This window comes from Gopherus evgoodei, unplaced genomic scaffold (assembly GCF_007399415.2).
Source record: "Gopherus evgoodei ecotype Sinaloan lineage unplaced genomic scaffold, rGopEvg1_v1.p scaffold_64_arrow_ctg1, whole genome shotgun sequence".
In the NCBI taxonomy this organism is placed as follows: domain Eukaryota; kingdom Metazoa; phylum Chordata; order Testudines; family Testudinidae; genus Gopherus; species Gopherus evgoodei.
In genome coordinates, this window is record NW_022060085.1 from 88,037 (window position 1) to 105,579 (window position 17,543).

A 17,543-nucleotide genomic window follows, 5' to 3' on the forward strand; every position below is an offset into this window, starting at 1 on the left:
GACACAGATGATACGGAAGTGTTGAAACATTTGCAGCTGTGGGAGGAAAAAAAGGGAGAGTAATATTTTAAAAAACACATTTTAGAGAACAATAGGTAGACTCTTTCTCGGTGAACCAAACTGTTAACATTACATGGTTCCAAACAGCAGTGCCCTCATTTCACATACCAAGCACCTGTTGGGTTGGCCATTTAAAAGGAGAGGCTGTAGTTTTCAGGTTAACATGCAGCACAAACCCAACTAATCCATCCACACACACACACATACACACCCTATTCTCTGGGATGATTGCGTCATCCTTTCTCCCACCACGTGGCGCACAGCGGGGATGATTTCTGTTCAGCCACGGATAAGCAGCCCAGAAGGAACATCCACATCTGAATGTCCTCTTAATAAAATTTCCCTATTTCCACCAGGTGACCATGAACAATATCACTCTCCTGAGGATAACACAGAGAGATAAAGAACAGATGCTGCTTCAATGCCAGCAAACACTGGGACCATACGCTGCCAGGCTTAGTTATGCAATGATTCCATATTACGTCGGGCAGGCTCTGAGGGAGCCCAGACTGTTAGATACATTTTATTTTAAAAAAAGAAAGAAAAAACATCTGGATAATCAGGCTGTTGCTAGATCTAAAAAGAGCATCCGGCAAGGATTAATCACCAAGAATGGCTTTCCTGGGGTCCAGCTTAAATGTTACAAAAGAAAACAGTGATATCTGTGTTAACACAGAGAATCCACAAGCCCAAAATAAAGAGATAAACCTACCTGTGTCAAGCGAAACATTTCCTGTCCTATTTATATATATCTGTAGTTCCAAATGAGCAATTCTAGAGATAAACGATGAATTTTTAAAACTGGCCCAACATTCTTACAGCATTTCTGCTGCTCTGTCTCTCCAGCTGGGAGAACCACCACACAGACACAGAGGGGAAGGTTCCCCCCTCCCAATTTTTAAAAGATTCTAGTCTTCCCATTGGCTCTTTTGGCCAAGTGCCAACTCACTGCCACTCACCTAAACATTTCAGTGAGACTTCTTAACCCTTTACAGGTAAGGCAAGTAGAATACCACTACTAAGAAGGATTTCTATAGCTAACTGACTGGCTGGGTGGCCATAAAAGGGTGTTCCCCCCCATACAGGCACACACACTTCATTTATCACAAACACTGAATTTCATCTGCCATTTTTTTGCCCAGTTGCAAAGTTTTGTGAGATCCCTTTGTAATTCTTTGCAGTCTGCTTTGGACTTCACTATCTTGAGTAATATTGCATCATCTGCAAATTTTACCACCTCACTGTATAAGTGCTTTTCAGATCATTTATGAATACGTTGAATAGAAATTGTGCCACTACTGACGCCTGGGGGACACCACTATTTACCTCTCTCCCTTCTGAAAATTGACCATTTAGTCCTACCCTTTGTTTCCTATCTTTTAACCAGTTACTGATCCAGGACAGAACCTTCCTTCTTAGCCCATGACTGCTTACTTTTCTTAAGAAACTTTGGTGATAGAACTTGTCAAAGGCTTTCTGAAATCCAAGTACATTATATGCCATGGATCTCCTTTGACCACGTTTGTTCCACCCTCAAATAATTCTAATAGAATTCTAATTAATTTTATGACCCTATGAATTATTTTCTTGAGTGGATCTTTATCTTGGCTGGAACTTGAACAAGTTGCTATTGTGAATATTGGAAGGAACTCAAGGATAGATGCTTATCAAGAAGAATTTGTGTTGTCGCAGTAAAACAAGGACATATGGTCCCTTTACCCTCCTGTCTCTGGGGGAATCTCATAATTGTTCCACTCTTTGAACTGGGAACAATAACCCATCTATGCTAAATGCTTCTCACCATGCACATGTGGCTGCATTCCTCTGTTTCTTCCCTTCCGGTGCTTATGACCAGCTCTATACAGTCATCCCAGCCTTCCTAAAAGAAACAAGTTTATTAAAAAGCAGAAAAAGGCATTAGGAAAAGTGGTTAAAAATAACAGGGAGCTGTCCTTTGTCTATACTCATCTGTCTCTTGTATCACTGCAAGCTAAGTTACACAGGCTTTGCTCTGGAGATAGAAGAACAGAACTGGCTCAACTCACATTCTTTTGAGATGACAAGGAGCTCCTGGTACCCAGCCTCATTTCACTGTGTCCCTGAGAGCATCTTCCCATTTGTTTGCCCATTTCTTGTGGAAGAAGTCTTTGCTTAAACCTCTGTGTGCCTGGGTCTAGTCACTATGGTTCTGAGCCATGGCCATGCTATGGGGCCAAATTGTGAAGCTGACCTTTGTGCTCAGACAGCTTTCTCCCAGACAGATATCTACGGTGAGGCCCCCATGTCTGTTTGTCCATTGTTTGACAGTTAGACCCCATGACACTCCAAATCTCACCTCAGACACAAGTCTGGTAACTGTGCTGAACTTCCCAAACATCCCGTGATGCTCCAACACTCCCACATAAATCCGCAATCTATCCCTCACTGTTACTCCTGAGTACTCCCGTATCTGCCACACACACCAGGGGGCTGGATTCATGGGGCTTCCCAGAAGGCAGCTGTCACAGGGGCTGTGATAAGAAGCCTTTTATAGACCAGTGTCAGAGGTGTTGCTCTGTGGAACCCTGACACAGCCCTGATCTTAGGGTCTCAGAGTATCTGAGCACCTGGAATGTATTTATCCTCCTGCCACTGCTGTGAGGCACCATCTGCTGCCTCATCTTTTCACAGCAGGCCCTTCCCCCTACTCCACCACGTCCACCAAGACTCCTACCATTGGCTAGGGAGGAGCCAGGCAATGGTAAGAGATGCCCTGGGAGCCCAGACTGCTATAGGGAGCCCGGACTCTCCACCTTCCTTAGGGGGTGCATCCTGGGGGCTGGGGACACAGGCTGGGGACATATTTTGGGCCCTTCAGCCTAATACCAAGAAGAGGTGGAGGGTCTGGGGCTCCTTGCAGTGGCTCTGGATCCCTGAGCAGCCCTTACCATGGCCCAGCTCTGGCTTCTCTCCTGAAGAGAGGATGGAGTCTCAGGTAAAGAGGAGGAGCAGGCGTGGGGTATTGTGGGAAGGGATAGGTCAGAGAGGGCAACTCAAATGAGAGGAAGAGGAGCATAAATGCGGGTCACAGAGGAGATGGGGCTTCTGCTTGTGTCCCGCTTTTTCCTTTAAAAAGATGGTTACCTTACAGTGAACGGGCTGGACCGGGCTTGGAGCTAGCTGTGCTTCTGTGAGGGAGCTGAGTTCCATTTCTGCCCCTTTGCATTGCTAGGGCAGCACAAACAGAGGGGACAGGGAAGGATTCACACATCACTTTTGCAATGTATTTATCTTCTCACCACCTCTGTGAGGCAGGGCAGGGCTATTATCCACCTCTACAGAGGCCATACTGGGTCAGACCAAAGGTCCATCTAGCCCAGTATCCTCCTTCAGATAGTGGGCAGTGCCAGGTGCCACAGAGGGAATGAACAGAACAGAGAATCATCAAGTGATCCATCCCTTCTCGCTCATTCCCAGCTTCTGGCAAACAAAGGCCAAGAACACCATCCCTGCCCATCCTGGCTAATAGCCATTGAGGGATATGTCCTCTGTGAATTTATCTAGCTCTTTTTTGGACCCTGTTATAGACTTGGCCTTCACAACATCTTGTGAGTTCCAGGACTAGCTGCTCCAAGAAGCAGTCATTTAAGGTGTCAAGAGACTTAATCTGTGCATCCCATCCTGAAGTGATATATACCCAATTCATATGGAGACAATTGAAATCCCCCATTTTTATTATTGATTTTTTAAATTTTAATAACCTTCTAATCTCCATAAATATTTCACAGTCGCTACCACCATCCTGGGTAGGTGGTCTGTAACATATCCCTACTGCTATATTCTTATTATTAGAATATGGAATTTCCACCCATAATAATTCTAAGTTTGGTTCATTTATGATTATTACTTCAATTGCCTCTTCCTCACCAGCATGACCTATTCTGTTCTTTCAATATATTTTGTACTCTGGGATCACTGTGTCCCATTGATTATCCTCATTCCACCAAGTTTCTGTGATGGCTATTATATCAATACCCTCATTTAATATGAGGCACTCTAGTTTATCCATCTAATTATTTAGCTTTCTGCATTACATGATGTTCATGAATGGGATTTTTTTTATTTGATTGTTTCTCAACAGGTCCTACCTGTATTTTATCACCTTCCATCCTCTCCTCCTTACTAAGACATAGAGAATCTCCATTAGTCTATCCTCTCTAAAGGTTGTCACTCTCCAAACGATGTGCTTATCTGAACCTGTCAGCTTTCCCAAAACCCTTAGTTTAAAAACTCCTCTACAACCTTCTCACTCTTAAGTGCCAGGGATCTGGTTCCATTTTGGCTTAGGTGGAACCCATCTTTCCTGTATAGGCTCCCTCATTCACAAAAGTTTCCCCATTTCCTAATAACACATGTAGCACTACTCTGCCTCTGTGGCATTACACTCAGATGGGGGTGGACTCATCAGGTGTGCAGTGCACAGTCATCAGTGGAAGAGCAGTTGCCTAAATGACTGTGCCTGGGCTCCTGTTTTAATCATGTCTCTGACACGATTCAGTCACATGCCCCTGGTTCAGGGCAGAGGAAAAGGGGGGGTGACTGTGTCACTTAAATAGCTCTTGAACGCAGCTGTTGCTGTGCTCATGGATCACGTAGTATCCTGAGTGCTCAGGAGGGGTGAGGACTGGAACTGCTCATGGATGTTTAACCAGAGACAGAAAGGTGACAGGTGAGGTATAATGGGAAACAACATCCACATCCTTTCTCTTTATTGACTTTATCAAGAGGAATTCTGAGGTCGGAGCAGGCACCAATACAGCTCTTTATAAGCAAACATCACACTGGTCCACTGGCTCTCTATGAACACAGACACATTGTAAAAGCAGCTACCTGCCTTGGTCTCCTTCCCCAATGTGCTAGCCTACCTCACCAGCCCCTCTCTCATTCTTTCAGGCCTTATATCATGTCTGAACCTCTCTTTATAGAGTGGAGTTCACTAGATCTCATCATCTCGGATGTAACATCCTGAATAGAATTGGTGCTCGTGGCCCATGTTTTTCATCTCCCATGTCACTGGAGCTGGAGCTAAGTGAGGTACTGACTCTTCACTTGAAGAACATCCTGATTATCCTTGCAGAAAGTTGTTGGCTTTTCACAGCGTACACAATTGGGTTCATAAGTGGTGGGACAAACAGAGAGATGTAGCCCAGGAAAAGGTTGAGCAAAGGAGGAGAGGTCTTCCAATATCCGTGTATCAGACCCAAGCCAAACTGTGGCGTGTAGAAGAGCAGGACAGAGGTGAGAGACACATGTGTTCAGGGCCCTAAGGCTCTCCGTATGGGACGTAATTTTCAGCACTGTTTTGAGGATCATCACATACGAAAGGAAGATGAACAGTGAATCCAATCCCAACACGGTGACTGTAAGAAAGAAGCCATAGATGTAGTTGACTGTGATGTCCGTACAAGCCATCTTAACAAGATCCTGGTGCAGGCAGTAGCAATGTGAGAGGATATTGACTCGACAATATTGGAACCGTTTAAGGAGAAAGGGCAGTGGGAATATTAAAGACACCCCTCTCAGCACAAACACCAGTCCCATCTTTTGAATTCTTGGCAGGGTGAAGATAGAGGCGTATCTCAGTGGGTTACAGATAGCAACAAATTGATCAAAGGCCATCAACAGGAGTACTGATGATTCAATGAATGAAAGTGAGTGGATGAAGAACAGCTGGGCAAAACAAGTATCCAGACTGATCTCCCTAGAGTTAAACAAGAATATACCCAGTGTTGTTGGCATGGTGGATATGGCCAAGGCAAAGTCTGTGATGGCTAACATGGAAAGAAAAATGTACATGGGCTCATGAAGGCTTGGATCTGTTTTTACAATGAACAGAATGACTGAATTTCCTACTATCGAAATAACATACATTAAGCAGAAGGGGATAGAGATCCAGAGATGGACGTCTTCCTTCCCAGGTATCCCGGTGAGAAGAAATACTGCAGAGTTCAATTTGGTGTCATTGACAGCTGACATAATGTACTGGGCAGGTCCGAGGAGTTTTAAAATATCCTTCCTTAAAGGAAAAAAAACAAACAAACCACAAGACTAGATGATATTTAATGAGACATCTTTCTGATCTCAGTGCAAGAGATTCCCAGGAGGTCAAGGAAGATAATCTAAAGCATGGCCCTTGATATGCACCATCGATAGGAACATAGGCAGTGCCAGACTAGATCAGATCTGTAGTCCATCAAGCCTCGTATCCTATGCCCAGTATCAGATGGTTCAGAAGAAGGTGAAAGAAGCCCTGAAATAGACATCTATGAGATAACCTGCTCCCAAGGAAAGTTTCTCCCCAAGACTCACTAATTAGACATATATTGTAGTATAAATTAGGCAGGTTTAAAGCCCTTCTACTGGTTTTTCTGTTAAGTCCTCACAACTGGAATTGGATTTTTTGCTTACTCATATAAACATCCAGTCCCTGTTTCAGCTCTTGGGCCCACTGATATCTTGTGGTTGGGAATTCGGCAGCCTACTTGAGTGCTGTGCAATTTTACAATTGTGACCTTTCCATTGACAACCTTTCTGGCCCTCCATTTTGGAGTGTGGTCCATTGTACCCGTGACACGTGTATAAACACATGGCAAGTGCATAGTGAAAAAGGTCATTGTATTTATCTGTCCTGCATTGAAGCCATTTGTTAATGTATTTCCTTCACAGGTGGAGGGTAAGGAAGGCAAGGAAAGGCAGGCTGCTCTTTGTCTGATGCTGGTGCTGGCAGCTTGGTCCACATGGCAGCCTGGCCCCCGTGCTCCAGGTCCGGAAAGGCTGGGGTTGGGCCACACCCTGGGAGCGGGGAGGCTTGGGAACTTGGGGCACTGGTCTGGGGCACAGCCTCTTGCTGCGGTGGGGGTCTGGCTTGGCTGCATGGGGGCTTGGGGGGTCATGGAAGGGGTTTGGGCCTTCGTTGGAAGGAGCGGGATTTGGGGTTTGCCTGCCCAGGTGGGGATTCACCACCACCCATGGTTTCCTTGCCTAATTTTTATACATATTATTTTCTCCACTCCTCAGGTCCTATGTTATGCAACTGTCTTTTTGCAGTACAGGGATAAATTCTTAAGCCCAGTTTCTTAATTCAGTAATAATGACTTCAACTGCATCACTCCAGATAAACCTGTATAAATTCGACCAGAACCAGGCCCTATTACATTTCTCTACCAAATACTCCCAGTGATCTACTCTGACCTAGAGGAATCCCTCCAAGAGAAGCTGAAATTCTTTGCTTCGCCAATGTTGACTGACTCCAGGGAATTCAATCATCCTACAGGTCTCATTTTCTCCTCACAGAACCTGCATCTTCTTCCCATGCAATTGTCTGTCATCAGGATTTCTTCAGAACTTGAAAAGATCACAGCGTCTCAGCCCTCCTTCACTCACTTGTCAGCAAACAAAAGTCTAGTAGCTCCTCTGTCCCTGGGTTAATAGCTGACTGGTTCTCCTCAGGTTCTGTTCTGTCAGTCTGTAGCCTATACCCAGAGTGGTAACAGGCATTGGGGCCACTATAGAAAATATTCATTCCCTGAGCTCTCACTCATGAGTACATACCCCAGATGTGTTATTCAGGCATGGTGAGGGTTTGCAGGAAGTGGAATTCAAAGATAAATGAAGGAGTATTCATGGAAATGGAACTTCATTTCCTACAGGAAAGTAATCCATTGCGCTCTCTCTCTCTCTCTGCCCCTCCCTCTCTCCTGTATTCATAACATCCATAGCACCCGGGAATGGCATACTGTCAGACATGTAACTGAGCTGCCATAATGAAGGGACATGTTAAACCCGCTTCTTGGGATGTTTGCTGAAGAGTTATAGTGAGTTAATTATTGGGATGTTGATGTTATGGCTATATTGCGAGAAACCAGTACGGTTCATAGCAGGCTGCTAGAAAACAAGCAGGAAGGGAAGGATCAGCTCAAGAAAACCTGTCGCTCAGTCAGCAGTTCAGGGAGGTCGAAAGACAGAACTGGAGCTGCAAGCTGGGAGGAGCCTATTTCTGGGCTCCAGTCACATTGCACAGCTTGTTTTACCACATCTTGGAGTCTGTCCAGAGGTGGGTCAGCTGCTGTGAGAAGCTCTTCAGACTGACAGGCACAGACACCTCTGGGGATGTCTGAAGGCCTTGCCCTGCCTGGGTCCTTGTCAGAGTGGGAGGGCTTGGGGTCAGAGACGTGTACAGACTGTTGTTTGAAAACCCTTCAATTCTCCCATGTTTCGCTTTATTCCCACTGTTCAGCTTAAAGAGTAGTTTGGTTTAAGAAGCCTGGCTGATCACGCATCTCACCACCAGTCACTCACAGGTTCCCAAAGGGAAGAGCCACAAGACAGAGCCTGAGTGTAGGAGGATTGCGAGATTCTACCCCATGAGAGGGAAGGTTACCTTCCCTGACATCTGGCTCTCAGAGACCAGAGAGGGGGATGAGATGCAGTTAGTCCTGTAACTTTTAGTGGTGTCTACAGAGCAGAGATGCTAGAGCCCTGAGCCATTCAGGAAACAGAAATATCCCCTGTCTGACCTGTTACCAAAGAGCAATGCAGCTCTGAATACCTGAAAAATAAAAACCTTTGAAAATACATTTGCTAATTAAATTTCCAGGAGCAAATAAACCATTAACTGATATTCCAAATATACCATTAACTGTGGTCTCTTGTCATTCAGCCTCTGGCAGGATCGGGCCCAGAGCACACTGCACCTCCAGAAATGGGACCCACGGAGAAAGCGTCATTCAGGAAAGTGCAGTTTTTTAGCACTCCAAGCTCGCTTGGGATGTCAGATTTGTGTGCAGCTTCACTGACCTCCTGAGAAGCATGGGCGGATGTAGGGGAGGGGTTCCCAAGCTCCCCAGTGCTACCAGCCCTTCACTGAGTCACCCCGACAGCCCAGCTCAGTCCTCTGCCGCTGCACAGAATATCTACAAATGGAAAAAAACCTTGTAGCCTTTTCCCTTCATTTGCATTGTAAAGATAGTGAAACCTGCCAACGTACCCAATTCCTACTAGAAGGGGAGCCGCTGACACCAGAGGTCTTCAACCAAAAGGACAAGGAGTCAGTGTAGAGGTAGCACAGGCAGCAGGCAGTATCTGTTCAGACAGGAAGGCAACTGCCTTTATGAAGCATGTTTGAACGTTCCCTTGGGGGCCACTTTGCCATCAGGGAACCTCAGCTGCTTAGCTTAGTGTGCACCAGCTTTAATCCCCTCATGGCAAATGGTAAACTGCAGAAGGCAAAATCACAGAGGACATGTGGTGATCCTACCCAACATGACTGCAGTGCAAGCCCTGCTGCAGGCTCTATTCCTGGAATCTGGGCTTCACATCACTGTTCATATTGTTCTGATTAGTCACTTGGCTACCTCGGGGGCTGCTGAGCAGTAACTATGATGCTGTCACAGCTGTGATCTTGTTGAAATAAATAATAATAATCAATAATAGAGGATCAGATTTCTCCCAGACAGCCTCCTGTCCTGCATGACATACTCAGAGTGCAAGCTACAAAAGGGAGATTCTACAAGGCTGCTTACTTGGAAATTTTCTTGGATCATTCCAGTATGATATAAACTTCCTCTCTATTATGGTGTTTAAGTGCTGGAATAAATTGCCCAGGGAGGTTGTAGAATCTCTATCCTTGTAATTTTAAGAGCAGGTTAGACAGACACCATGATCACAGGAGTCTGGACTTGATGACCTTGAAGTCATGCAATTCTCCCTAAATCATAACAGGAGGCTTCAGGCTCCAGGAATCCTCAAAGTTAGGTACACATCTCAGCGATCCACTGGTAGCTACACTCTCCCACACACCCATAATATCTGGATCTCCACAGCTGCTCTAGGACCCTCTCCAGCTCCTGGCTAGCACAGATTCATCAGAGATGTGCTACCTTTTCCTGTCACAGTAGCCACTGCCCACAGGATCTGTTGAAGGGGTCTTGTACAGGGTGGAGGGGGCTGATGGGCACAATACCCCAGCCATAGACTGGTTGGGAAGTTTTAACCTTTCCATACCCAGAGTGCAGCCAGACACTCAGTCTATGCAACCTTCATTTACGTTATGAGGAAGAAGCAGATGAAAAGCCTCCAATTTATCTTGGGGATCCATAATCTCAGCTCTGTAAACGAAGTCCATTGCCCATCTATCCCATGAGTGGAAAGTGACCTATATCAATGAGTTTGCATGGAACAGATCCCTGTGCAGTGCAAGATGGTATAAATCAGGGTTTATTCTCCACCAAGGGTGGAAGGCTGGGAAACTGGGAATCTGGCTGTTGTCTCGTGTTTGTCCTTGAATGTCTTCGGAATAAAACACTCAGGTAGCTTAGTTGGGTGTGTGGTGTTTCCTGCTCCTGTGTTGGGTAACAACATTGCCTGGAGAGGCCAGCAGTCGAGTCTGAGAGAGGCCAGCCCAGCTGACTGGTTACGGGGCTCAGTGGTTCCCCAGACTGCACCCCGGGGGGACAACCTGTCACAGAGTTTGTAGAAGAAATTAACAAATTAAACAGAAAAAAGTCACTAGGACCAGATGATATTCACCCAAGAGTTCTGAAGGAACTCAAATATGAAAACTGCAGAACAACTAACTATCACTTAAATCAGCTTCTGATGACTGGCAAATAGCTAATATGATACTGATATTTAAAAAAGGCTCCAGAGATGATTCCAGCAATTACAGGCATGTCAACCTAGCTTCAGTACAAGGCAAACTGATTGAAACTATAGTAAAGAATAGAATTATCAGACACATGAATGGACATGATTTGTTGTGGAAGAATCAGCATGGCTTTTGCAAAGGAAAATTATGTCTCATCAGTCTATTAGAATTCATTGAGCTGGTCAACAAATGTGCACAAGGGTGATCCAGGGCATATAGTGTACTTGGACTTTCAGAAAGCAGTAGACAAGATCCCACAACAAAGGCTCTTAAGAAATGTGAGCAGTCATGGGGTAAGAAGGAAGGTTCTCTCCTGGCTCAGTAACTGGTTAAAAGAGAGGAAGCAAAGAGTAGGAATAAATGGCCACTTTTAGAATTGAGAGAGGTAGCTAAGGATGTCATAGAATATCAGGGTTGGAAGGGACCTGAAGAGGTCATTTAGCCCAACCTGCTGCTCAAAGCAAGACCAATCCCCAGACAGATTTTTGTCCCAGATCCCTAAATGATCCCCTCAAGGAGGGAACTCACAGCCCTGCATTTAGCAGGCAAATGGTCAAACCACTAAGCTATCCCTTCCCCACAGAGGGCTGTATTGAGAGTGCTCTGATTCCACATATTCATAAATGATCTGGAAAATGGAGTAAACAATGAGGTGGCAAAATTTGCAGATGAGATTAAATTATTCAATATACATAACTCCAAAGTAGACTGTGATGAGTTACAAAGGGATCTCAGAAAACTTAGTGACTGGGAGAACACATTTTTTTGTTGACAAAAGCAAATTAATGCATATTGGAAAAATATTATTCCAACTATCACAATGTTTTCAAACTCTGTCTGTGTGATAATTTCCAAGAGTCCTTCTGAATTCTTGTTTCCGTTGCCTCAATCCCTATACCTCTGCAATACTGACTGGCAGATAAGTAGTTGAGGCCATGAATTAAGGAAGAATCAGAAAGAATTTGGAAATAGTGAGACTATTCAGTATCAATTCAGTTACAGTTTTACACTAAATAGATATTTTGAAAATCTATATGCCCATGTGGATCAGGGCACAAGCCAATCTCTCAGTGTCAGGCTTTAGGGTGACAGTATCATTGCGGTCAAATCACACACACCCCATCAGTCTACTGCTGTTTTCTTACACCTTCTTCTGCAGCACCTGGGGCTGTCACTGTCAGAGAGAGGACACTGGATTGGATGGACTACAGGTCTGATCCACTAGGCCACTCCTACATTGGAAATGAGCGAAGTTTCCCCCATGGAAACAGACATTGTCATGCTGGGTTATAATGTTGTGCTCCACAGAATGGGCATGAAGGGCACAAGGGTCCTGGTATTTAGGGCTACGGGTTTGAACCTCTGTTACTTCCTGTTTCATTTGGTGAGGCACTTTATGTAACAAGAGAAGCCGTACAGTTGCCTGTCTTAGCATTTGCCCCTTGTGTGTGAGATTTCTCACTGGTGAGACACATTCACTGATTACTCCTCAGCCAAGGGAGCAGGTGTGACAGAAGGCACCTCACCCCCTGCAGAGGAAAAACTGTGGGGAACGTGAGGTGTCTCCGAGATTGCAGGATCCAGGTGCAACAATGCTGCCTCTGGCAGGACATAACTGAAAGTATCAATTTGGGACAAAATGCTTAGAGCAGGGCAGTCAGAGCCAGTTTCCCATTATTGCCACCAGCATCACTCCTTATGGAGATGACTGGTTGTCATGGAGTGTTTGGGAGTTATGGCCCTGCACCCACCATTTCCTGCGATTCACCGTGACTCTCAGTCAGCCAGTAAAACAGAAGGTTTATTAGATGACAGGAACAGAGTCTAATATAGAGCTTTTAGGTAAGACAACAGGATCCCCTCAGTCAGGTCCATCGTGGGCCTCTCTCTATTTCCCCAGCCAGCTCCAAACTAAAACTCCCTCCAGCAGTCAACCCCAGACACACCGCAGCTCCTCCTCCAGCCTTTGTCTAGTTTCCCGGTGTGATGTTATTGACATAATCTGTAACTGTGTAGATCTCTGTTGTGACATCTGTTATATATTTTAAGCAAATATTGTATAAAGGTTGTCGTGTAAGGGATGTTATATCCTTGGGGGCAGCCGGTTTAGGAAGAAATCACTTGAGGCCAGACAGCAGACAGCTAATAAAACTACCATTTATTTACAGACACAGAGCTCGCCTAACTAGCCAAAACTGGCTGGGCTATCCCCTAATAATCTAACTCAGTTGCCATAAGAACAAAAACCATGACAACCAAATACACAACATATTCCTCCCCCCCAATTAAAACATCCCCTAAATAAAACACACACTAGACTAGAGAAGGTGGGTAGACTGCCTCCATTCCCGGCTAAACCCTGGGGATTATTTTGCCCCATAACCGTGGGTTCATCCTAGCTAAAGATCCAGCCAATGAGGAGGCTTTCTGTCTCTAGGTGGATTACGGCGAACTTCTGGTGTTGTTGCACCCGTAAGAACCATGGGCTCAGGGTCTGCAGCACGAACAGGTGAGGAGGTGGTATCAGCTCGTGCTGGGCAAAGGAGTATCTCAGCTGCCGGCAGTAATGGAGGAGAACAGTCAGGAACAGGTGATTCGTGATTCGGTGTCTCACTAGAAGAGGTGAAGTCAGACCACTCAACTGCAGATGTGTCCCGAGGACTGGCATGACCTGGCAACAGCTGATCTACATGTAGCCGCCAGGTAAGATTCTCTGCAGTCCGGACTGTTTAGGAAACAGGTCCTGTCTGAGTGATGATAGTAGCAGGGACCCATTTAGCTCTGGAAGTATAATTTCGAGCCAAAACTGGCTGTCCTGGGCTAAAGGTTCAGTCTTTTGCACTGGGTGCCCATCTGAGGACTTGATATTGCTTCTGATGTTGCACAATTTGTCAGGGTTCAGAAGGTTTCAGCAGATCAAAGCAAGTGCACAGCTGTCGTCCCATCATTAGAAAGGCCGGGGATGCCTGGGTCATAGCATGAGGTGTGTTTCTGTAGGAAAGTAACAAGGTATCGAGATGCTTTTGAATGGAGTGTTGTCCCCTTGCTGATTTCAAAGGGTGTTTCATTGTCTGCACAAATCTTTCAGCTAATCCGTTGGTGGATGGATGATATGGTGCTGACGTGATGTGGTGTATCACATTTGCCTTCACAAAATTTTGAAACTCCTGAGAGAAGAACTGTGGTCTGTTGTCGCTCACAAGTTGTTCTGGCAGACCGAAATGACTAAAGAGTCCCCGTAGTTTTTGGATAGTACTCTCTGCAGTAGTGGACCGCATTATAGAGACTTCTGGCCATTTAGAATGGGCATCTACTGCCACCAAGAACATGCTTCCTTCAAGAGGGCCAGCGAAGTCAATGTGAATACGTTGCCACGGGTTTTCATGTCAGTCTCATGGGTGTAGGGGTGCCCATTGGGGTGCATTCCTCACACACTGACATGACATACATGCTTTTGCCTTCTCTTCAATAGGACTGTTCAATCCAGGCCACCAAAAATAACTTCGTGCAATTTCCTTCATGCGCACAATTCCACAGTGACCGGAATGTAGCTGTTCTAACATCTGTGATCTCAGTGGGGTGGAATAATGACACGTCTCCTCCACAACAAACAGAGAGGTTTGTCGAGATTTTCCATGCATCACCAGGTCCATAACTTGGGACAATACTGGGTCAATGCGAGTTGCCTTCTTTATTGGAGTAGCAGTGATGGATGTATTCTCTACCTGTTCAAAGTAGAAGATTTCCTTTTGGGCACTATCTTGATGTTTGACCGGCAAAGGCAACCTTGAGAGGCCATCTGCATTGCCGTGCAGAGTGGATTTCCGATATTTGATTTCATATGCGTGTGCTGAAAGTAACAATGCCCAACATTGCATACGACTAGCAGCTAATGGGGCAATGCCTGTGTAGGGTCCGAAAATTGATGTCGGAGGTCTATGGTCTGTGAGAAGAGTAAACTTTCGCCTAAACAAGTACTGATGAAACTTCCGAATTCCAAAAACAATTCCTAATGCCTCGTGTTCGATTTGGGCATAGTTAGTTTCTGCTTTGCTTAGAGTGTGTCAAGCAAAAGCAATAGGTCTTTCTTCTCCCAAAGGCATAATGTGTGACACGACTGCTCCCACTCCAAAAGGGGAGGCATCGCAGGCCAATTGTAGGGGTAAGGATGGATCAAAGTGCGTTAGAACTTCAGAATTTAGCAGTGCATCCTTAGCTTTGTTAAATGTAACATCACAGGCTTCAGTCCACTTCCAGGCCTTGTTCTGCCCCAGGAGCTCATGAAGTGGTTTTAGCAGTGTGGCTAACTGTGAGATGAACTTTCCATAATAGTTCAGTAGTTCTAGAAACGAGCGCAGCTGGCTTACATGTCAAGGTTGGGGAGCCTCCACAATAGCTTTAACTTTTGCAGGGGCCTTATGAAGACCCGCAGCATCAATGATGTGTCCCAAATATTCAACAGAGGGCTGGAAGAATTCACACTTGTCTTTGCAAACTCGTAGGCCATACTCTTCCAGTCTTTGTAGGGTAGCCTCTAAATTCTTTAAGTGATCCTCTTCATTCCTTCCAGTAACCAGGATATCATCCAGATAGCACTGAACTCCTGACAAGCCACACAAGATCTGGTCCATAGCCCTCTGGAACAGGGCAGGAGCAGACATTATTCCGAAGGGTAGGCAACAGTATCGATAAAGCCCCTTATGAGTAACAATAGTCAACAGCTCTTGGGACTTTTCATCGACGTGCATCTGTAAATATGCTTGACTCAGATCAATCTTACTGAACTTTTGTCCCCCAGCCAGGCCTGCGAAGAGGTCATCAAAGCGGGGAAGCAGGTATTGCTCTGCACACAACACTGGGTTGACAGTGACTTTAAAATCACTGCAAATCCGGAAAGAGTTATATTTTTTCACTGTTGGAACGATAGGAGTGGTCCATGAGCTATGGGTAACTGATATTATGACTCCATTGGTGACCAGGCGCTCCAGGTCTGCTTCAACTTTTGGCCTGAAGGCATATGGCACAGTTCGGGCTTTCAGATATTTTGGTGGACTGTCAGGTTTAATGTTCAATGTCACAGTGATTCCCTTCATACTTCCCAAATCATCTCCAAAAACAGAAGCATGTTTCCTTAGTATAGGGGTTAGACTAGTTTCTTCTTTAGTCATCCGGTGCACTTCTGCCCAGTTCAGCTGAATCTTCCCAAGCCAAGACCTACCCATTAAGGCTGGGTAGTTACCTCTCACCACAAACAGTGGCAATTTAGCAGCTTGTCCATTCAGCTCCACCTTGACATCAATAGTGCCCAACATGGGCACAGCTTCTCCCATATACGTCTTCAGAACAGTTTTTGTTGCCTTAAGGGGAAGATGCTGTAGCTTTTCTTTATACACAGTCTCGGAGACCAGCGAGATGGCTGCACCTGTGTCCAGTTCCATGCGTATAGGTTTGCCATCCAACAACGGGGTTACCCAGTATTCATGTGAGCCCACTGCCAAAGACAAAACATGCAGTGACACTTCCTCTTGCGATGAGGTGTCACCTTGATCATCCTAGGTCTGCTCTAGGGTATGCAGGGTTCCTCTTTTTGTCGGCCAGACCACAGGCCTCTTTTTCTTTTGTTTACAGGCACACTCAATGTGTCCTTTTTTGCCACAGTGTCAACACACCCAGTCCTTACACCAGCATTCTGATGCCTGGTGACCCGGCTTACCACAGCGGTAACATTCTTGACTCTGCACAGTTTTGTGGGTAGATTCTTGTGACACTTTTTGCACCCTAAGGGATGCACCGATGTATTTCGCCTCCCTTGTAGCCAGTTCCATGGAGACAGCAATATCAACAGCCTTCTGTAATGTAAGCTGAGCCTCTGTCAGTAGGTGCTTCCGTATAGCTTCACTGTACAGGCCACACACTAACCTGTCATGCAGGGCATCATTTAACATCTCTTTAAATTCACAGTGTTCTGCTAGCTTTTTTAAAATTGCTACAAATTATACAACTATTTCATCTTCTTTTTGGTCTCTTTTATGGAACCGATATCTTTCAGCGATTACCAGTGGGGTTTTGGGGAAAAATGAGAGCCCAGGATTTCCACGGTGTCACTGTAAGATTTAGTCTCAGGCTTACCAGGGTGTAGTAAGCTGCGTAGCAGGGAGTAGGTTTTAGCCCCTACAATGCTTAAGAATATTGGCACCTTCTTCGCTTATATAATGTCATTTGCAATAACAAAAAGCTCAAAACACTCAGTATACACCTGCCACTGCTCTGTATTCTCATCAAAAGGTTCCAGTGGCCCGGTCGGAGTAGCCATGATTTTTAGTTTCACTTTCACAGTCAGTGCAAACAAGCAGTTTTTTGGTTTGTTCTTTACCTTGACTTCTACTTCCTTCTGTTACTGGAGCAGCACCGGAATCCCACCCTCGTCGCCACTTGTTATATCCTTGGGGGCAGCCGGTTTAGGAAGAAATCACTTGAGGCCAGACAGCAGACAGCTAACAAAACTACCATTTATTTACAGACACAGAGCTTCCCTAACTGGCCGAAGCTGGCTGGGCTATCCCCTAATAATCTAACTCAGTTGCCATAGGAACAAAAACCATGACAACCAAATACACAACAAGCGCTCTATGGAGAGGTTATGGTTTGCTGGTTATGATTATCCTGTCTATAGGTGTGTATCATTTGTATAGTTGAAGTTATGAAGTTATACTGGCTCTATACTGTCTGTATTTCAAGCTTATGCTGTGCTTCTGGGAGATATCCCAGACAAGTTGGTGTCAGCTCTGCCTAGCCTGCT

At 45.4% G+C, this 17,543-nt stretch overlaps 1 pseudogene; it reads right to left on the reverse strand.

Moving 5' to 3' along the window:
- Positions 1 to 5,144: 5,144 nt before the first annotated feature.
- Positions 5,145 to 6,075, reverse strand: LOC115643617 (annotated as a pseudogene).
- Positions 6,076 to 17,543: the final 11,468 nt, after the last annotated feature.